At 35.8% G+C, this 24,055-nt stretch overlaps 1 non-coding gene across 1 annotated transcript; it reads left to right on the top strand.

Annotated features, from left to right (window-relative positions):
• The first annotated feature begins 227 nt into the window (after positions 1–227).
• LOC113001770 (small nucleolar RNA R71) lies at positions 228–335 on the top strand. The gene has a single exon (XR_003267256.1). It is a non-coding gene; the product is annotated as a small nucleolar RNA R71 (small nucleolar RNA).
• Positions 336–24,055: the final 23,720 nt, after the last annotated feature.

Here is a 24,055-nt window from a genome sequence, read left to right as displayed (position 1 = left end):
TTTCGGATGATGCAGCTGAGTTTGTAGCTACCTCATGCACTCCTCTAATGACTATAGCATCATTTCTGGCACTAAACTACTGGGAGTTGGAAGCCATCTTCTCAATTAAATTTCTGGCTTCAGCAGGAGTCATGTCTCCAAGGGCTCCACCACTGGCAGCATCTATCATACTTCTCTCCATATTACTGAGTCCTTCATAAAAATATTGGAGAAGAAGCTGCTCTGAAATCTGATGGTGAGGGCAACTGGCACATAGTTTTTTAAATCTCTCCCAGTATTCATACAGGCTCTCTCCACTGAGTTGTCTAATACCTGAGATATCCTTCCTTCAGGATGTTCAAAATCACCAATAACAGAATGCACAGATTCACCAGTAATGGAATGCTCAGGATGATCAAAAGGTATAAAATGATGCCTAACTAATCTATGAAATGTCCTATCTATCTCAGGATCAAAGGGTTGTAAGTCAGATGGATTGCCTCTAGTCATACACTACATTCAGCATGCACAACTAGTTGCCTTGTCATGTAAATAAAGGTGTAGGTTTGAACTATAGCTACCCTCAAATGATATCCAAATGACATGAAATTTTGTGAGCAACCTTATAAAACAATGAGAAGATAGCACAAAAAATTTCAGACAAAAATTCAAAGTCTAACTATGGAAGCTAAAAATGGTCGGTTGAGAAAAATAAGTGAATAAAACTTGAAAAATAAAAAACTTTTGACAAATCACTTTTTTTTTCTACCCCAAATACATATATAATAATTGTGATTCTCATAACCGGAGTAAAAGTTATGACCGTTTGAAGTTTTGACAAACACAAAATTTGCTACTTTTTTGGAACTTTCAAATCTGACCAAACTAAAGGCTCTAGTTATTTTTCCCACAAAATATAGATTAAAAGAAGTTACCACAAAAAAATTCAGCCAAAAATAACAACCCTAGCTACTAAAACAAAAAATCCAAAATAAATCAGCATGGGTGGTCGCTAAAATCCGTCGCTACATGATTTCTACTACTACTTTGTTTTGCAGCAAGCAAAAGTGGTCGCTAAGTCCGTCGCAAAACACTATTCACAGCAAAACACCCAAAACTGAAACAGGGGAAGCGCTTAATAGGAAAACTGAAACAGAACACACACTAAACAAAATACCAGGACATTAAACAACACTAACACACATACTAACACAATACTAACAATTAAACATAAAACACGAAAGAATTAAACACACAATGCTAGCTATTATGAACCTTTGGACACTGCTCCCCGGCAACGGCGCCAAATTTGTTCAAGGCCGAACCCGAATCAAATAAACATGAAAATGCAGTAACTAGGAAGTGATCCTAGGTCGTTTCCCAACGAGCAATGATAAACCAAATGTTCATAATATACTTGCAGTAACAGTAAGGATTGGGGGGGGTTTGTTTGTTTTGTGATTTAAAGAACATAACAAGTAAACTGGAATACGAAACTAATAATATTAAAAATGGGTTGTTTCCTTTGATTCAGAAGCCATTCTCTTGTCCTGGGTTATGGAGAATTCGTCCCTAACAGTTAACCACTTAATCCAACCCTATTTCAATTTACTAAGCGAAAATCAACTTAGGGTTGTCAATACGTGATTAGGCAACACATACACCAGTTAGCCCTTCGTCCATTAAGCATGAACACAAGTTAGGCTCAAAGGCAATTAATCAAACATGAAGCGTGCATAGATTAATGTTAACGAATTTGGGTTAACTGGTGAAAGGAAAACTGTCAGGAAGCCACATTATAAACGAAACCTCAAAGAGAGTTGAGCTTCGTCCTCAAAAGGAAACAACACCAGAATATTTAGCCTTCCATATATTCAAATAGAAAACGTAAATGAAACTAAAAACAAAAACATAAACAAAGCAGAAACGTAAATGAAGCATAAACGTAAATGAAGGCAGAAGAAGAAACAAGAACGAAATTGTAATTAGAAGCAGAAAATGGAAAATTGCATTACGTGAACAGTAGCATTAGAACAGAAAAACGTAAAAACCATAAACCCTATGCTCTGAATAATAGTCTCTCAAAATATCCTTGCACGAATCCCAAGGTTGCTATTTAAAAAGAGTCACTCAAAGTCACTGGGCCCTATTACAATATTCTGGCCCAAAACGAAATAAACACTGAACCACATAAAATAAAATTGCAATCCCCTAATTAGAAATTAACTAAGGTAAGCACTGCTTTATTTGCCCTCTTCAAGTCCACAACCAAAATCCAGATTAAGCCCAATGTTTCATTAATTCCTGAAATTAGATTAAAAACATCAAATTAGCTAAATGAGTCCAAATAATAAAGCTGCCTAATTAATTTGACAATTAAGATTAATCAGTAATTAAAATGGTACAAAAAGGGTTTAAGAAATAGAAGAAAATGATGGCACATCACTCCTTCACCTTTAGGATCTCACAATCACTCACAAACTCATCTCAAGCTCTCAAACTGGCTCCTGCTTCAAGCTCTGGTCTCTGCAAATCTTCACACAACAAAATCTCTCAAAACTCTCTAGAACTTGGACCTTTCTCTCTCTAGAAACCCTAGACATGCAAAGCTCTGAATCCTAGTCCAAACTCTCTTCACAAAATCTGATTTCAGGCTTAAATAGGTGGCCTTGTTTGTGCTCGTGCGCTTAGCGCACTTATGGACCGCTTAGTGCACGTTAGTGATTTTTGGCTTAGCACGCATTTCTCGCTTAGCGAATGAACTGAAGCAGTGCACTTAGTGAGATGAAGTAGTGCACTTAGCGAACCTATATAACTCATCTTCTTCTAGATTCTTCCTTGCGCTTAGCCCAGGAGTGTTGCGCTTAGCCCAGGAGTGTTGCGCTTAGCGGACGCTCGCTAAGCCAGCAGATTGACTTAGTGAGAAGGTGAAAACAACACTTTCCAAAGCTTGCCTAATTAACCTGAAATTGAGAGAAAATGATTATTAAACACACAAAATGAAAATACTAAGTATTTATTACCTATACTTAATAGAAAATACTTATAACATTACAAAATAACCATAAATTGGGAGAGTTTGATAAAATTTATACAAGTTTTATACACAAAAGTTAGTCGTTTTCACCGAGTAACACTAAGCGCCAGTCATGGCAGCTAAACTGAATTCCTTGCGACAATGTGAGCGCTAAGCGAGTCCTTATCAGCTAAGCACATGCTCCTCTGTACTTATGATGCATCATTTTAGCTAAGCCGACCAGAGCCTGGCTTAGCGAGAGTTGCAGCTTTTTTTATCTGCAAACTTCGCTAAGTGGTCTTATCCTCGCGCTAAGCCAAGCCTCTGTGCAAAAAAAAAAAAAACTGATTTTTAATTTGAAACGTCGGCTAAGCACGTGGATTCGCTAAGCAAGCCTCGTTGAGAAACCAAATGTCTCTCTGGCTCGCTTAGCGCAACGGTCTACTAAGCGAGAGTGTCGAAAACTGCTTAAGTGAGTGTAGCAGCAGTTACACTCACACTTGCCAGATTTTGGAAACTTCATCTCTGTATTCTCTCTGTCCAAAAATTTGCACATTTTGCATCTGTGCTTTCTTTTTGCTTTATCAACTTCGAAGAAACAACCATACACCATCCAAGTAAGTTCCTTGGTTCCTTTTCTCTTTTTCTTGTCTAAACTTTAGGATAGAAGACTTCACTTGTAGTTTTAGATTTTAGGGTTTTGAATGTTTTGTTAGAATTAGTTTAAGATTAGGACTATATACGCTTGTAAATTGTATTGAGTATGATGCACACATTGCATGTTTGATATGCCTTTTAGAGGCTTGAAAAATGCAAGAAAATGAACTACGTTTTTTGCGTTTTTTGGAAAACACGATGAACTCACTAAGCGAGCATGCTGCACTAAGCGAGTTCATCAGTACTCATTGTGTATATAGGCGTTCTCTGAAGAACTCGCTAGGCACGCTTACCGCGCTAAGCGAGTTCATCCTTTGAGGATGAACACTCATCCTCTTGCTGAACTACCTGTGGCTAAGCGAGGCTAAATCACTAAGCCCAGGTAACTTAGACAATTTTTTGTTGATAGTCGTGCGCTAAGTCGAGCTTTCCTGGGCCAAGCGCGATTTGTTGCGGCATCCGCTGAGCTAAGCGAGCTTCGCTCGCTAAGCTCCCAATACTTAGTGAAATTTTCGAGGAGTTGGTGTCGCTAAGCGCAGCCTTTAAGGAGCTTAGCGCATATCCTTGCGACAGATGTTTAGCTTAGCGAGCACTTTCCAACTAAGCCAATTCTGCAGAAGCTGAATTTCTACAACTTCCGCTAAGCGGCTCCACATGTCGCTAAGCGGTAGTGTTTTTTTTTTTTTTGCAAAGGCCAGCTAAGCGGACCATGTCTCACTAAGCGGCTAGTATTTTTTTTTCAGTTTTGATTTCCAACAAGTTGTGTCTTGATTAACTGTTTGATACCTTTATCTGCAGAAGGCTTCTAGAAAAAGAAAGAGTATTGGTACAAGGCCCACAACACAGTATGATACAAGGAGATTTCACTCCTTTGAGGCCTGGAATTGATACATGGATAACATTTTAGGAAGACACATTTTACCTGAAAGCAAGGTGGAAATATACCACACTGAGCTGGACGAGTTTAAGGCTGAATTGGAGAGGTGTAACTTCCATAAACGCCTCACCAATTTAGTTGACAGCAGCATAGACTTGGCTTTAGTGAAGGAGTTTTATGCCAACCTTTACAGCTCTGAAGACCCTTCACCAAAGGAAGTCAGGGTTAGAGGCCCCCTGGTGAGGATTGATGCAGACAGCCTCAACACATTCTTGGAGACGCCTGTGATATTAGTTGAGGGCGAAACTTTACCAGCATATTCCAGATACTGCAGGTTGCTCACATATTATAAAGAGATTGAGGCTACTTTATGTATACCAGGTTGAGGGTTTATTTTGAACTCTGAGGGCTATCCTAGGAAGATTCTCAAGAAAGATTTGATGACTCTTGCTCGGGTGTGGAGTGTTCTCTCATATTCCAACCTGGCTCCTACTTCACACACCTCAGACCTGACAATAGATAGAGCTAGGCTAATCTTTGGCCTAGTCTCCCAAATGGACATGAATGTGGGAGCCCTTATCTCTGGCCAAATCACATCTATAGCCCAGTCTAACTCTTCTAGACTTGGGTTCCCTGCTCTGATCACCACCCTGTGTAAAGCCAGAGGGGTTAATTCTGACAGCTTGGTTTTCGAGTGCCTGAGCCCGGTCATCAACTTGGCCTATATCAGGAAAAACTATTGGAATCCTGATGATCTAGTTGTTTCTATCAAAGGGGCCAGGCAGGCAAAGATGAGGCTAACTGAGCCTCCTTCCACATCTACAGCTCCTATTCCAGCATGTACCTCAGCAGCTCCTTCTGTCCCAGCTTTTACAGGTTTTCAGCATCTTGAAGCCATGCTTCAGAGCGTCCATCGAGGGCAGATCATTCTATTACAGAGTTTACAGGTGGTGGCGCCTCCAGGATCTATTCCTTCAGTGGAGCAGTTCACTGAGATGGCAGTCTAGCCCGGGACCCAACCTTATCTTCACAGGGAAGATGAAGGTCCCACAACCCAGGTACCTCAGCATGTGGAGGATGGGTCATCTGAGGCCACCATCCTAGAGCCATTTGTTATAGGAGAAGAGGCAGAGGAGACACAGGTGAGACAGGTAGTTGCTGCCACTCCCGAGCGATCCCTTGAGGCTACTTCAGAGCCTTCTGCACAAGGGGAGGATATACCCTCACCTCAGCCTGCAACAAACCCCTCCACTCCTCTTCTAGAGATGCCAGAGGACCCGACTACATCGGTCCTGGCTATGGACACTTCTCCTCCAACTACTCTAGTATTGCATCTGATAGTTGAGGAGGATGTTCAGACACAGGACACCCAGGACCAGTCACAGGAATTTTGATTCCTGATGACACTTTTTGCTTTTTGGTTTATTATTATTTTAATTATGGTTTTAGTACAATATTTCTTTTATATTTACATACACTGCTAGTCTTATTCTGAAGCATATGGAACAGTTTGACTTGATTTTGATGACATAGCAGTAAAACACTTTTATCTTTTTGTGAAAAATGGGTGTATGACTTTATTTTGAATTGAAGGCATGATTTTGATGGAATTTTTGTTTCTTTTCATGAGTTTGAGCAAGTGTGTATGTTATACAAAGAAAGAACAAGAATGTGAATTTGCATTTAGAATTGTTAGTCAATAGACAAATTGATTGAGAAAGAAAGGCTTCAACCAAAACCGGTGAGAGTGTGATCTTAAACTGTGAGTGAACGACTAGCCTTTTGACCAATCTCTGAATCAATCTCTGAATTTTAGAATGAAATGTATAAATGAGAACATGATGAAGGCCATGATTGTACATACACAATTCTTTTGACCAAAAATCTTACCTTGAATGATAATTATATCCTTTGCACCCTTTTTGAGCTGAATGATATTTTCAAAAATTTGAACCCTGAACTTAAATAATTATCTCCAGATACCTTGTTTAGATTCTAGGAGAGCATATAGTTCAAGGAAAATTTACCCCAAATTTGGGGGAGTGGAACTAATTGGGATGCAAAGAAAGAGATAAAGCATCAGCACACACAACACATAAGTTGTGTGTTAGAAAAGAAAGAAAAAAGAGAGAAAAGTGTGCTGATGTAACAAGGTCAAAAGCAAATGAAAGTGAAAAGCTAGTGAGCATGCCAATTGTATTAAAAAGACCATTGGGATAATTCTAGGATTTGTGCTCTCTTATAATCTAAGCTTTTGAATCCTAGAAAAACCAATGAATTTTTGTAGCCAAGCCTCACTACAAGCCTAGGAAAGTCCTTCTGATTCTGTTTATACATTTTTGACTTTATGGCATGAGATTAAGTGCAAAGATTGGATCTCTTGTTAGTTGTTATTAATGAATAGCTTAAACACTTGTGCTTGAGTGAAACAGTAGTCGTGAGACTGTGGTTTAAGCTACTTCCCTTTATATATGTCTTATGCCTAACTCCATCTAATTGTTCAGGTTACATTTTATTCTTCTCTTTGGATAACTGCATACCTTGTGAAAGACAAGTGATGAGGGCATATTACTTCATTCTCTTATCATGCAATCAGTAATTTTTGCTACATACACCTTTGTACATGATCACTGCATGTTATTATCACTTGAGGACAAGTGAGTTGTTCTCTTTTTGCTTGAAGACAAGCAAAACTGTAAATTTGGGGAAGTTGTTAGTCGGTGAATACGACTAACTTTTGTGTATAAAACTTGTGTAAATTGTATCAAACTCCTCCAATTTATGGTTATTTTGTAGTGTTATAAGTATTTTCTATTAAGTATAGGTAATAAATACTTAGTACTTCCATTTTGTGTGTTTAATAATCATTTTCTCTCAATTTCAGGTTAATTAGGCAAGCTTTGAAAAGTGTTGTTTTTTACCTTCTCGCTAAGTCAATCCGCTGGCTTAGCGAGCGTCCGCTAAGCGCAACACTCATTGGCTAAGTGCAAGGAAGAATCTGGAAGAAGATAAGCTATGCAGGTTCGCTAAGCGCACCGCTTCATCCCACTAAGCGCACCGCTTTAGTCCATCCGCTAAGCGAGAAAGGCACGCACTAAGCCGAAATTCACTAATGTGCGCTAAGTGGTCCAGAATTGTGCTAAGCGCACGAGCATGAACAAGGCCACCTATTTACGCCTGAAATCAAATTTTGTGAAGGGAGTTTGGGCTGAGAGCTGAAGTTTTGCATGTCTAGTGATTCTAGAGAGAGAAAGGTCCAAGTTCCAGAGAGTTTTGAGAGATTTTGCCGTGTGAAGATCTGCAGAGACCAGAGCTTGAAGAAGAAGCTGTTGTGAGAGCTTGAGATGAGTTTGTGTGTGGTTGTGAGATCCTAGAGGTGAAGGAGACATCCTCACCACTTGTATTTTTGCAATCTTTCATCTTGTTCTTCTCTTTGTTGTTAAGAAGGCTTCCTGGTATGGAAAACTAAATCCTCTGTTGGATCTTCCCTATAGGTACCTGATGTAAATATATTTATATCTATTTAATGATGTTTTGTGTGTTCTTTGTGCTATCTGATTTTCGTTCTAGTATGCCTTTACCTTGATCAGGCAGATGCATGCTTTGTTAGGGTCATTCAACAGTGGAAACTGGTCTGATTCTGATGACCTTGATAGGACAGGGCTAAGTTGTCGTACTATCACGAGGAATCAGGGTGCGATAATTTAGTTGTAGTATGTTTGTCTTAATGCGGTCCTGGTTGAGTTTAGTCCAACAAGAGGAATCTGAGGACGATGCTTGATCAGGATTAGGCTAAACTATCATGAGGAATCAGGGTTTAGCATCTCCGGAGACACCATAGGAACACATAAGCATTGTTAGATAGAGAATGTCATTTTAGCATCAGGCACCTATTAGGAATGTAACATCCCAATTTTTGTAATCTAGATTAAAAATGATTGTTATTTATAAATAAATAGAGTTTTAGAAAAATGAGGAGATTTTATAAATAAATAAATAAGGAGATATAATTATTAATTAAAATAATGATTTGAGAGAAAATAAAAAGGGTATTTCATTTATTTGTTTGATAGAAAATAAAATAGAGTTTGTTTTTATAAAATAAATAAATAAATAAATAAATATAGAACAAATAATAGGCTGAATACCCTAGGTATAAATAGTTATGTTAAGTCAGGTGCCTCTTTTTGGCCTCTTTTTCGTTTTTCCCTTTCTCCTCTCAAAACCCTTTCTTTTTCCCGCAGCCCACCAAACCTATCTCAGAAAAACGATGATCTCAGACTCGTTTACCGTTGGATTGTTGTTTAATTTGAGTACCACGTTCACAACCCAATTTCCAACATTCTCACCGTTGGGAATTTCAAAATAATATCTGAGCTTAGAGGAAAACCCTTCGCATTGTAGCATTTTAATTTCCCGCAGAAACCCAAAACTTTCTCGGTAAAACTGCGATCCCGGTTTTGTTAACCGTTGGATTTTCATGGCATTTGGATATGCTGTTCGAAATTCAATTTCTCACACTTCCACCGTTGGGAGTTTTGAGATAATATTCGTGGAGGGAGAAAAACTAATCGCATGAAGACAGTATAAGTGGAGGTTTCAATCTCTTCTCCGTCTCTCTGACGTTTGGGAATTCTATCGAAGCAGTCAGAGGAATAACTGAAGGAATCTCAGGGAACCGCTAGATATGTTACTATCGCTGGCTGAAGACACGTGAGTCCGCTCAGAGGTAAGGGATGAGTTTATCACAATTGGGGGTTAGAATGAACATGTGTAGGGATCCTTAGAAAACTAAATTTGGGTTTATTTTGGGATGTTTATTGAATTATAATTTTTCTTTATGATTATGAATACAATATTATTGTGTTCTATGTACCAATTGATGTCCTGATGAGAATTGATTGATAAACTTGAGTGCTCTTGATGTCTTTGTGTTAACCCATGATTTTGATTAATTGATTTTGATACAGTTGTGAGGAACTATTTCAGAGGTTTTACATTCCATGTTGTGATAAAATCTTTTGTATAAATTGTTATGTTAAGGTTATGAAATGATGATTCAAACTGTGAGTATGTGATAAATTGAACATGTGACGGATGATGAAATACATGTGTATTGAGATGAGATTGTGTATATTGAGTTGTGAACTATGAACTATGCAATCACACAATTGTAAGACCCTTTAAGGGCGACGAGTATTGTGATGGGATCCACTTTGGGAACCCGACGAGTTAAAATGATTTTGAAAAGAATTGAGTAGATGTGTGTATTGCATAGTTCATAGGTAAAGTGTATATGATTCATGAGGTGTGATAATATGTTAAATTGAGATTATACCATTGTGATTGGGATTAAGTGTATGTGATAAATTGAGTATGTATATGATTGAGATATATATGTGCAATGAGTTGTGAACTATGAATTGTACAATCACACGATCATAAGTCCCTTCAAGGGCGACGAGTTAATGCTAAGTCCCTTTTAGGGCGACTAGTTGATGTTAAGTCCCTTTTAGGGCGACGAGTTGATGCTAAGTCTCTTTTTGGGCGACGAGTTAATGTTAAGTCCCTTTAAGGGCGACGAGTTAATGATAAGACCCTTAAAGGGCGACGAGTTAAAATTATTTTGAGAACAATTGAGGAGTCGTGTGTTTTGTACAGTTCATAGATAGAGTCTGTGTGCTAAAATGTTTTCTGGGTTGGACCTAAATCAGGAGGGAGAGGCCCTGACGGACTCTTCGGAGTGTAGGCCTTGGGGGTCACACGGTTTGAGTGGTCCTTTAAGCCTATGTTGATCCCATATGGTTGGAGCATTCTCGCAAAACACTGTGACCCTGACTGGTCTCCCTATGATATTACCTAGTGAGAGTGACTTGACTTACTATTGTGTGGTTTGTCTTGTCATGTACTCCTAGGCGCCCGACGAGGTTTTTCACTGACATGGTACCACATTGCATATAGGCTTGAGTCTTAGCATAACTGTCGCATACGCTTGCTAATTGTTTATTATGAAATTGATGTGTTATTATGTCTTGATCGGAGTGTGTGATTCCTGTGTATAGTGATTGATGATTGAAAGGTGTGATTGATGGATGAAAAGTGTGATTGATGAATGACAAAGTGATGAAATAATGTGAGATATGTTAAGTAAATTGTATTTGGCTACTATATGTTGTGTTGTTTCTCTCTAGTAGTTAGAAATGTGATAACTCACTCCCGGTTTGTTGTTCCCTGTGATGATCTTGAACTTTGTGTTCGGGGGAGCAGATGAATAAGTGGATGACTATAAAGAACCTCATGCTAGAGGACACAGGAACACCACGCTCTGATAGGATGTGACATTAGGATATAGGTTCCATATTAATTGTATGAGACTTAGATGACCTTCTTTGAGTCGAGATGACTTTATTATTTATTTGGACAAGTTTGAATATGATGTAGAAGAAAGTGAATATGAGCCTTTTACCCATTTGAAAAGCTTGTATTTAAAAATGTTTTAAAAATACTTTTAATTAATATTTGAATTTTTATTCCTTTATTAATATATATGTGAGGGGTAGAGGGTGTCACTTTTAGTGGTATCAGAGCAGGTCGAACCTTTCGGCCAGTGTGTTATGTGCTTATCATATTCTGGTGTGCACTCGGTGTGGTTACTTATGACTAGTTTTGATGAACATGCTTGAATTATTAATTGTATTTTCCTTTGCATGATCAAATGAGACTTAATAAAAAATACTTGTATGTGCCTTGCATCCTTAATGTTTGCTATACCATAAATCTACTGTTGAGTCATGAGTTATGAGACTGGCCATCTCTATAATTTATGAAGTGCGGTTCGACATTATGGCAAGCCGTTAGGTGATGCAAGAAGCCTTGATACTGATGGATAGTGCCTTAATGAGCCCTTATCTTCCTGCGTGTATGTTGTTAATAAACTTATTTCTTTCTTAATGTGTGGATTAGTGTTGTGATAACCTTTTGAACCATATATATGTCTTGGATGAGTGTGTCTTCTTGATGTGTAAACGCAAGACTACTTAACTCCCTTTATTTTGTGCGTAGTCGTTAATGTAGTAGTTGAAGTTTGTGATACCTTAAGACATCCTTATTAACTATTAAATTCTTACTTCTTATATGTACGTTGTATACTTATTATAAGAACCTTATAATTCTGGTTATGTTAGTAGTATGGTGTTCTGCCTTAATTGCATAGATAGTATGGTTGTTCGTGATTTCTTGTTCTTAGCAATGTTGATACTCTATATTTCCAGGACTCGTATCGAGATATATTTCATATAGAATACTCTTTTGGTCATACCTTCTGATTCTAGTGTAAACTATTCTTTGTGTTGCGTACTTAAGTCAAGTAATTCGATTTCACTTGCAAGCTTGAGTATAATTCAATTTTTGTGTTATGAGCCTACATCAAACAATTGGATTATTGATGTTTCTGTCACAATCAAGTGATAGTTGATGTCTCCATATGTGCGTACACTGTGATTATGTTTTCGTTTCTAGAATTCATTTGGAGTATCTATTGTTGATTCTAGATGAGTGATCCTTCTTGATTTAAAATTATTGTCTCCTAATCAATCGAGTGTTCATCTTATTATTGGCTGCTCATCTTCCAATCATGTCTAGTTAAATTGCTTGATAATCTTTCTTGTTGTTACTTCTAATTCGAATAAAGAGAGACTTCGCCTTTGACAATCACGTTAAGATGTTTTGAGAGGAAATACTTGAGTAGACATTATCATTGTTACCTATAGACGAAAGTCAAACTTAGTAAGACGTGTACCTGTGTTCCTTGAAGATATGCTTAGTTACCACCTAAGTGCAAGAATGAGAATCTTATAAGTGTAGTACCCATAGAAACTTGTAACCGTAGTTCGTGGGAAATATCTAGTGTAGAGTTGTTGGAGAACATAGTGTAGTTGGAAAAGTTATGAAGTATAGTTAAGAGGTTTAATGTGGAACCTTAAGAAGAGAGTAAGGTAGTTAGTAAGACATTAATTGTTAAGCATAGAAGGATTCAAGAGTGAGTGTTCTTGCGTAAGGTAGGTGACCTAAAAGATTATTGATGATAGTTGTATGATTAGCAAGATAAATATTAGTTCTTTTTACCTTAATATGGAAAAAGTTTGTGGATGCTTTAAGAAATACCTTAGTACCTATTGTGACCTCTATGTGTACCTGGTCATGTCATAATATGATTGATGTCCATGTGTGTTCGTGGAATGTGTGACAGGATCTCTCACCCTGAGTTAGCTCTTGTTGTGGTTTTGATGATTAGTGTTTAGTATGTTTCCAGTTAAGTTGAATTATGATGTGCATTATAAGGTTGTTATAGACCCTTGGGCATCATGTTCCGAGCTAAGAGTTTTGTTATGCATTTTAGTTAGATGAAGATGACCCATAGAGTATGCTACGTCTAGGTGAAAGATAACTACAAATCCTTCTAGGGCAGAAGTTGTTTTAAGATGAGAGGAAACCTAAGATTAAGATGAAATGCTCTTAACTAGTAGTCGAACCAAAAGGTTATTTTAGGACTCATTGGATTAACCTTAATGCTTGTTGGAGATGACTCAAGTAAGTTTAAGTTTTTGAGTGAGATCCTTGTAAGGAGTAAGCCATAAGTTCATAGAGAAGTCGACCACTGTAAACTGTTGAGTGTTATCTTAGCCGCGTAGGTCCTTATTGGAGTAGTAAAATATTTGAAATAATTTTTAAGTTTAGAGGAGTGCTTGTAGGAGGACAAATAGCGATAAATGTTTCTTGACAACTTAAGACTTATGAAAAGATTTATCCTATATGTGAGTTAGAATAGGTAACCATGGGGTTCACCATAATATTTTGGGAGACATTATCGTTAGTTTGATACATTGTGAGGATCTTTGGAGTTGAATCCGAGATAAAAGAGATGGGTAAAATTCTCAAGAATCTTGTTGTGAGTTTAGTTTTAAACGTTAGAACTAGCTTAATAGTTAGAGCTTGAATAGGAAACCGATGATATGACTAGTGTCCTAGTTATAGAGTTAGATATTGTAAACAACAATCGAAACCTCAAGTTCAAGTGCAAAGTTATAGGGTGACATGAGTATATATGTGTGAAGATTACCTTAAGGTGAACAAACTTACAAAAGTAGGGAGTAATCTGTATTGCTTATCTAATTAGCACCCAGTTAGTATCAGGTAGGCAACCTTAGAGTTGAATCGTTACAATTCTTGGACCTAAGTGAGAGTTATGAGTCAAGTATACTTAAGTAAGGAAGATCGTGCTCAGGGAAGCGGGATAGATTTGAGGGTAGTTAAAAGAGTCGGAACTCGTTATTTTTTTGAAACATCCGATGTTTGAAAAAGAGTCGACCATGTGATCAGTCGTGTCTTCTTGTGTTTGTTTGTTCATTTCAAATTGTCATTAGCATCTCCTATGATATTATTATACTCCAAATAGTATGTCATTCACATTCTATTATCGTTGAGATGTTACTCTTGCGATACAACATAACTCATGAAAAGCTATCATTGAGGGAACGAGGATCACCAGATTTATCGTCAAGTGTAGAAAACTCTTATGATCGAAGTCACTGATAAGTGTTTCAACAGAGCACACAACTTGATATTGAAAACTATATGTGTAATATCTTTTTCTCGATCTTTCGGCAAAATTTCGAGGACGAAACTTCTTTTAAGAGGGGTGGAGTCGTACCATCCCAATTTTTGTAATCTAGATTAAAAAGGATTGTTATTTATAAATAAATAGAGTTTTAGAAAAATGATGAGATTTTATAAATAAATAAATAAGGAGATATAATTATTAATTAAAATAATGATTTGAGAGAAAATAAAAAGGGTATTTCATTTATTTGTTTGATAGAAAATAAAATAGAGTTTGTTTTCATAAAATAAATAAATAAATAAATATAGAGCAAATAATAGGCTGAATACCCTAGGTATAAATATTTATGTTAAGTCGGGTGCCTCTTTTTGGCCTCATTTTCGTTTTTCCCTTTCTCCTCTCAAAACCCTTTCTTTTTCCCGCAGCCCACCAAACCTGTCTCAGAAAAATGACGATCTCGGACTCGTTTACCGTTGGATCGTCGTGAAATTTGAGTACCATGTTAACAAACCAATTTCTAACATTTTCATCGTTGGGAATTTCAAAATCATATCTGAGCTTAGAGGAAAACCCTTCGGATTGTAGCATTTTAATTTTCCGCAGAAACCCAAAATTGTCTCGGTAAAACTACAATCTCGGTTTCGTTAACCGTTGGATTTTCATTAAATTTAGATACTTTGTTTGAAATTCAATTGCGCACACTTCCACCGTTGGGATTTTCGAGATAATATTTGTGGAGCGAGAAAAAGGAATGGCATGAAGACAGTATAAGTGGAAGTTTCAATCTCTTTTTCGTCTCTCTGACGTTTGGGAATTCTATCGAAGCAGTCGGAGGAATAACTGAAGGAATCTCAGGGAACTGCTAGAGATGTTACTATCGCTGGTTGAAGACACGTGAGTCCGCTCAAAGGTAAGGGATGAGTTTATCGCAATTGGGGGTTAGAATGAACATGTGTAGGGATCCTTAGAGAACTAAATTTGGGTTTATTTTGGGATGCTTATTGAATTATAATTTTTCTTTATGATTATGAATACAATATTATTGTGTTCTATGTACCAATTGATTTCCTGATGAGAATTGATTGATAAACTTGAGTGCTCTTGATGTCTTTGTGTTAACCCATGATTTTGATTAATTGATTTTGATACAATTGTGAGGAACTATTTCAGAGGTTTTACATTCCATGTTGTGATAAAATCTTTTGTATAAATTGTTATGTTAAGGTTATGAAATGATGATTCAAACTGTGAGTATGTGATAAATTGAACATGTGACGGATGATGAAATACATGTGTATTGAGATGAGATTATGTATATTGAGTTGTGAACTATGAACTGTGCAATCACACAATTGTAAGGCCCTTTAAGGGCGACGAGTATTGTGATGGGATCTACTGTGGGAACCCGACGAGTTAAAATGATTTTGAAAACAATTGAGTATATGTGTGTATTGCATAGTTCATAGGTAAAGTGTATATGATTCATGAGGTGTGATAACATGTTAAATTGAGATTATACCATTGTGATTGGGATTAAGTGTATGTGATAAATTGAGTATGTATATGATTGAGATATATATGTGCATTGAGTTGTGAACTATGAATTGTACAATCGCACGATCATAAGTCCCTTCAAGGGCGACGAGTTAATGCTAAGTCCCTTTTAGGGCGACGAGTTGATGTTAAGTCCCTTTTAGGGCGACGAGTTGATGCTAAGTCTCTTTTTGGGCAACAAGTTAATGTTAAGTCCCTTTAAGGGTGACGAGTTAATGATAAGACCCTTAAAGGGCGACGAGTTAAAATTATTTTGAGAACAATTGAGGAGTCGTGTGTTTTGTACAGTTCATAGATAGAGTCTGTGTGCTAAAATGTTTTCTGGGTTGGACCTGAATCAGGAGGGAGAGGCCCTGACGGACTCTTCGGAGTGTAGGCCTTGGGGGTCACACGGTTTGAGTGCTCCTTTAAGCCTATGTTGATCCCATATTGTTGGAGCATTCTCGCAAAACACTGTGACCCTGACTGGTCTCCCTATGATATTACCTAGTGAGAGTGACTTGACTTACTATTGTGTGGTTTGTCTTGTCATCTACTCCTAGGCACCTGACGAGGTTTTTCACTGACATGGTACCACATTGCATATAGGCTTGAGTCTTAGCATAACTGTCGCATACGCTTGCTAATTGTTTATTATGAAATTGATGTGTTATTATGTCTTGATTGGAGTGTGTGATTCCTGTGTATAGTGATTGATGATTGAAAGGTGTGATTGATGGATGAAAAGTGTGATTGATGAATGACAAAGTGATGAAATAATGTGAGATATGCTAAGTAAATTGTATTTGGCTACTATATATTGTGTTGTTTCTCTCTAGTAGTTAGAAATGTGATAACTCACTCCCGGTTTGTTGTTTGTGTTTGAATCCTGTGATGATCTTGAACTTTGTGTTCGGGGGAGCAGATGAATAGGTGGATGACTATGAAGAACATCATGCTAGAGGACACGGGAACACCATGCTCTGATAGGATGTGACATTAGAATATAGGTTTTATATTAATTGTATGAGACTTAGATGACCTTCTTTGAGTCGAGATGACTTTATTATTTATTTGGACAAGTTTGAATATGATGTAGAAGAAAGTGAATGTGAGCCTTTTACCCATTTGAAAAGCTTGTATTTAAAAATGTTTTAAAAATACTTTTAATTAATATTTAAATTTTTATTCCTTTATTAATATATATGTGAGGGGTAGAGGGTGTCACAAGGAAGACCAACGCGTTTTCTACTTGTTTTTACACATCATTTCTCTCGCGTGATTTTGCTTTTTGCGTAGATAGTTTACATACCTGTTCATATTCACACTTAGATTTTGACACCAGACACCTATTCATTAAAATAGCTTACTAAGTAATATAAGTTCCCCGAGAGTTCGATACTCGGTTCTTACCGTTTTATACTACTTGTGTGATCCGGTGCACTTGTCGGAAGCGAACACTGTGGAAATGTCATAAATGCCCATGTTTATACCAAGTGTCAACAACATAGGATGTCCATTTTAGACTTTTCGACGGACTATTCTTTTGTTGTAGATGTTTTGTTTTTAACATTTTGGAAAGTACTTTTCATACTACTATTTTTTGTTATGGAAAACACTTTTCAAAATGTTAAGAAATAAAATTGTGTTCCAAAATGTTCTTTCCAGAAACATTTGAAAAAACATTCAACCAAAATAATAGAGCCATTAAAAATCCTATTTAAAGGAAATATTGTACAATAGTGAAGTAATTGAAATGAAAAAAAAACATATAATTGATATCGATCCTTCAATCTAAATGACTCTAAGAGGCGCTTTACTGCAACAACTTGGACAAATTTAAGATCTAATCGTATGCTGTTTTATATATAAAATGAGAGACATTAATGATGTTGTGTGAGTGGAAAAAATAAAATAAGTAATGAAAGTAGTTGAGAAGATAAATATATTACATTAGTGTTTGAAAGATGGAAAAATCCTAATGCTAGAGTAGGGAATTGAACAAGAGAGAACTAAAGGAAAACTTTAGCAAGAGATTGAAGGGGGGGGGGGGGGGGGATGAAGGGAGTGAAAAAGAGGGGGATGTGTTGTTACCATGAAAGAGGGAGTGTGCCAAGGAGTGAAGAAGGTTTGAAAAGAAATAAAATCATGTAAGTAATTTGATTAAGAGAAGTGTACTTAGCAAAGAAGGGGAGGGTAATGTTAGTGGGAGGTATAATAGGTGTCCATTTTCATAATGGTGTTCAAATCCTTTTGATGTCTAAATTTTCATTTGTGTAAAGACATTTGAGATTGTTTGATGATTTCTGTATACGAGATAGAGTATCTCTTGTATTTTTTAAAATAATATATATGTTTTTTGGATATAATAAAAAAAAGTAGGAAAGTTAAATGGTGGGTGGTTGGGGGTAGACGCATAGAAGATGACCATATAAATTGAAATTGGAATGATAAGGAGGAAGAATTTGTCAGAAGGATACAATGCACCATAGAATGCGTAGAGATAATGCATACAGATGATTGCAGGTTTGCACATTGTCTATTTGCTTCTTTAGTCTTTATTCTGTAATAAATAAACAATTAAAAATCTCATCTTAATGGATGTGTCGGGACCGTAGTGAAATATCTCTCATGGGAAGAATTCCCAATAGATGTGACTTATACATATATCTCTCCCTTTTTTTTTTTTTTTATATATATATATATATATATATATATATATATATATATATATATATATATATATATATATATATATATTTGATCATGGCGAGGATTAAAAACAATGATTTTTTTTATTAAGAGGCATGATCCTTCAGACATGAACACATAAATTATTCGACCTTGCTGTAGGAGGCAACCTAATCCCACCCTCCTAGGCCCCTTCTCTTCTAAGAGACCAGCCAAAGTAGTATGGGTTTAGCTGGTGCAAATAAATGCCTGTGTTTTTCGTTAGCAAAAACATTCCTAATTTATGTCAAAATACTAATTTGACTTTTCTGCTGAATATTACACACGAATCACGAGACTACGGATTCAATTTATTAGAAGCAAATCAAACTTACCATGTGGATATATAATAATTAATGAGTTTATCTTGAACAAGTCCGTACCACGACGACCAAATATTTTGTGGGGATCAAAATAAATTTTTACATGATCGATTGTATTAAAATGTGAGACAATTTGACAATATTGTTCTACTTATAAAGAAATTAAAAAGGGAAATCAGAGTTCTGACCCGTGTTCAATTTTAAAATGGTGTTATATATACACGAAAGAGCTTCAAACCAATTTCTATTTCAAAATAACAAATGTAATAAAATAAACGGTTGAATATCTTTTTGGTTTGAAAATATCATGATTTTTAGATTTTGCTGACATCACTTATTTTCTTCCTAAAAGAGTTAATTAAATATGTTCTTATTCCTTTTTTTTTAAACATTCATTTTTAGTCGTTAAACATAATTTTTTACCACTTTTTGTTTTCATATTTTTTCTTTTAATATTTTTAGTTCATATTGTCTAGTATTAAGTGATAGTATAGTCACATTTATTGTCACATGATTTATCAGGTCTTCAATCAGTTTTGATGTGAAAATTATGAGTAATTTTTTTTATATAAATTGTGTTTTTAATTATTCATCTTTTTAGATTAGTTTATGAGAAATTAAAAACTTAAATATTTTTTTATTCATAATAAATGATTGATTTATTTTAGTCCCTAATAATTTTTCTTTTGTTGAAATTCTAATATATTAGAAATTTTATCTTGAGTCTTTGCTTTAAGTTAAGTGATGATATGTTAATTAAAAATTTTATAATCAAATTTGTGACAACTCAAAAACTATAAATATTCATTTAAATTAAATTAAAATTGTTAACAATTTAAAAATTTCCATAATTAATTAAAGTAAAAAAAAAAAGAAGACAAATCTAAGTTTTGTCTTTTCTTTCATTTCTCATTTCAGTTTCCATTCCAGATTCAACACAAATTCTTTCTTGACCTTTTGCAAAAGAACAATTAAAACATCAATTTACAAGAATCAAATAAAGCATAAACAGCTATCTCCTCCCTATATGCATCAAAATTTTTCAAGTCCACCTCCCACTCAATTGACTGCATCAACAACTATCTTCTCCATACACACCACCTTCTTCGTTGGCAACATCGTAGGTTGTACCTGCATTAGAAAAGCAAAAGGAAAAATTTATTGCATCATAACGGATGAAACATACCTTCTTCTTCAACGTCGACGAGCAAAGGTGCATTAGAGTTGTCTCCCCCAAATCAGATTCATGTTGTGTTCTTCGACAATGAATAACACATGATGCTAGATCCAATTTCAACCCTTACGATCAATTTTGAACCCAAACTTTGAATAATTAAAATGCTCTTATATATTGAAACTGAAAAATAAAAAAATTGAAAACTGCACATGCAAATTGAATTGAAAAGGAAACAAAATCGAAAGAGGAATGGAATTCAGAGTATAAGCAAATTGTTCTTCACTATCACCAACAAAATCACCACCACCCCTAAAATTGCAATTGCCCCAATCACAACCCCACTCAAAACCTTCCCTATCAACCCCTTTCCTCGCATATCACTCTCTCGGAACCTAGATCCCCTTCTCGAAACCAAGATCTTGAAACACGTCACTCCCATGTCACCCCTGATAAGTGTCATTTTCACTTATAAATTGTCATTTATCTCATTTTTCTCTCACTTTTAATACTTATTTGACCTTAAGTTTGTTAATAATAGGAACTTTAGTCTAGAATATTGCCTTTTACTTGTTAAATAAATTTTCATTAGATTTGGTCTTGTTTTGTAGGAAAAAAATTAAAGAAAAGAAGTGAACAATTGACGAGTTTTGGGAGTTGCGCTTAGCACAGATGGAATCATGCACTAGACAGCAGAAAGTTTTCTAAGAGAAGATTTGGTTTCAACATCTTTGTCGCGTAGCACGAAAAACATTCACACTTACCTAAAGTTCCTGAAGACTATTTTCAAAGACCAAGTTTAGCCTAGATTCATTTTGTGCTTAGCTCAGAAGCCCTGGAAATTAAATAAGTTGTTTAAGAACTGCACTTAGCGCACCACCTATGAACTGACACTTATAAAAGGGAATTTTGTGTGCTCTTTCAGCATACTTCACTACACTTTATTTCATGTAATCCAAGGACAATTCTCTCTCTCAAATAAAGGGTGAAAAGGATCTTCAGAGCATTCTCATGGCTTTTCTATCTTCCTTCTTCCAATCTCGATGGTTTTTCTTCATTTTAGAGGTTATGAGTAGCTAGTTTCTTAGTTGTTGGGGTTAGGTCTAGTGAAACCCACTCATGGATTTCTTGTAAAACCTTAACTCTGCTATCATTTTAATATACTACCTCTTTGTTTCTATGCTTAATTCTTGTTTATGGCTATCATCCATTTACATGCTTTGTGAGTTGATTTATGATTGGAAAACACATTTTGATTCTAGATTTAAAATGGGGAACTCAATATATCTAGATTAGGAGTGGATCTTGATTTTTTTGTCTTATCATCTTAATCCTCGTGCTTAATGCAAATTTCCTCATTAATGCTCTTTAGAAATTAGGGATTTGATGAGAAAACTTGATCTCAATCTACATAAGGAATTAGGGTTTGGGAATTGTATGCGAATTTTGGTATGTTGAGATGAGTACATGGTTTTGTGTTGACATTACATGAAATTGGTGTTTTCATGAAATTCAACCCCAACAACATCATCCATTACATCACATTTCACCATTTCTACTGCACCCCACGTGTTAGATAAAAAGTCTAAATACATTTACTTCAATATTTTCTGCTTTCAATCTTAGGTTTAATTATATTTTATTATTAGTGTTAGCTCTCAAATGAATTTATAATTGTCCTTAAACCTTTGTTAGCAAAATGTGTCAAATGTACTTAATATTATGCAAGTCCTTGTGAATATGATATCTAAATATTCATCGATACTTGCACGATTTGGTTCACTTGTCAAATATTGTGAACAACCTGTGTCCCCATGGTAACAACCTTTAGAATAATGACTAGAACCTATATGCATGTTCAGAGCGGAAAGCCAATAACATCGACAACAAGGTGACGAAGTGGAAATTATAGAGGTAGAGGATGTTAAGGAATGACTTGTTGGAGGAATGCCTTGATGGACCATTACACAATAGAGTGATGAGGATTAAGTTTCTAGGGTCTAGAAGCTTAAGGGTCATGCTTAAGTGTGGTTTGTGTTGTTGTTGGTGGGGATGGTCTAGAGAGTGTGTTGGAAACAACCACTTGAAGACTTTATCCATTGGTCCATTGTGATAGGATTCAAATTAGTTGCTTTAATTCCAGAATTTACAATTCAATTTTATTTTTTTTCCTTTTTATTTTAATTAATTCTAGTGGTTTTGAAACCTCCAGAAATTGTTAAATTTTTAAAATGAATACTAGCGATTTTTAAGCTATTGAAAATCACATTTTTAAATTTTTTAATTGACACGTCATCACTTAACTATTGGTAGGAATCTAAAACAAAATTTTTAATATATTAGGAACCTAAAAAAAAATTGTCATTTATTAAGGACCAAAAACATACTTAAGCCAAGGGATAGATAGGGAAAATTTCAAAATGGGGCACCATTGGCCTATTACTACACAAGACTTAGAAAATTTCAAACTTCTTCCTCATGCACAACCTATTCTTCCAACTCTTGATCAACTTCATAAGTCTTGACTGACCTAGTAGTACCATTTATCGTAGGTTTATAGGGTACCTTAGAATGATCTAGAGTATGGAGCAGAAGATGGAACATCAAAGGCACCAGAGGGATCTCGACCATAGACTTCAATTCCCCCTAGTAAACATCCTTATTAATGTCAAAGCGAGAGGTGTCAACAAGACCAAATAACTTAGCCTAATGAATTTCGTTTTCAAAACTCACTCATTTTAGCAAACTCATTTTTTGATCACCCTGTGTTTCTTGATCACACTCATTTTTGCCAACTCAACAAGCTTCTCAACCTTCACCTTAGCCACCCTTTCGAAATTTCTAGCCTGCTCCACATCATTTAGAACCTTATTTAATTTTTCTAGCTCCTTCTCTAACAAGCCCACCGAGTTTTTCGCCTTCTTTACCTTAGCCTCCCATCCTAACTCTTTATTCTCAAAAAGTTGAACTTGAGATTTTAGAGTGTTCACTTCAGTAGTCAACTTAGTATTAGAATTGATGGTACTCTGAAGGTCCTCGACAAACTCAACTACTTTCTTCTTCAAACTCTCCACCTCTTCGACTTGTGAAGGGACTTAGGAATGTTCTATAACCCAATGCTGAATAATCATCAAAAAGTGAGTCTGCATGTCAACAAACGTCTCCGAACCTAAAAGAATACCAGTATAAGCAATGATTTCCTTGTTGGCCGAGGAAGTAGCAAAACCCAATGCAACAACAATGTTGATTGTTGGATGATAGAGATAGGGTGAAAGAAAACGTTGGTCGCCTGGTACAATACTCTTGTCTTTTGTATAGGTCATCCAATCTTCTATAATTAGGTGGAGCGTCTAGTCACATAGAAGGGAGTGTTCAGTCTGGTGATTCATTAACATGGGTTGTGTTGTAACTGTAATTGTATTTTGTTTTTCTATTGTAATTGTTTTTGTTTTCATTATAAATTTTGTTGTCCACAATAAACTTAACAATTTTGCACAATATTTTTTTTCTTCTTTTATCATCTGTGCTTCCCTATCTGAATAGAATTTCTCGAATCTTCCCAACAAATAGGTATCAGAGCTTCGGTTAGAGAACATTTTCGCATCAGTGTTGTGGTAGATCAAGTCATCAATGATAAACCATTTTGTTTGTTATCTGTTCATGCTGCGTCTTCAAGATTTTATCAATAAGATGGTCAACACAATCAAGATTGAGAAATTCACATGGAAGAATCGCTTCAACCTTTGGCACATCAAGATGCAAGCCTTGTTGAAAAAACAAGGCATTTGGGCTCATTTATCTAGTTAATCATCAAAGATTGATAAGTTATTGTTTGAGTTACAAGAGGAAAAGGCATATTCGCTAATTTTCTTATCTAAGTTTGATGATGTTCTTTATGAAGTTTCTAAAGAACCAACTACTATTGGGCTTTGTCTCAAATTGGAGAAACTCTTTATGACGAAATCCATCTGCAACAAGTTGCTTTTGAAATGACATTTGTTTGGCCTTCAAATGAGGGAAGTTATGCCACTGATGGAACATCTTGATGAGCTAAACTTTGTTCTGATGGAGCTATGTGACATTAATGTCAAGATGGAAGATGAAGATCTGATAATGATTCAATGAGCCTCTCTTCCTCCCTCCTATT

Source organism: Glycine max, chromosome 5, assembly GCF_000004515.6.
Source record: "Glycine max cultivar Williams 82 chromosome 5, Glycine_max_v4.0, whole genome shotgun sequence".
In the NCBI taxonomy this organism is placed as follows: Eukaryota; Viridiplantae; Streptophyta; class Magnoliopsida; order Fabales; family Fabaceae; genus Glycine; species Glycine max.
The sequence above is the reverse complement of the archived record's forward strand: the minus strand, read 5'-3'. Positions and strand labels throughout refer to the sequence as shown.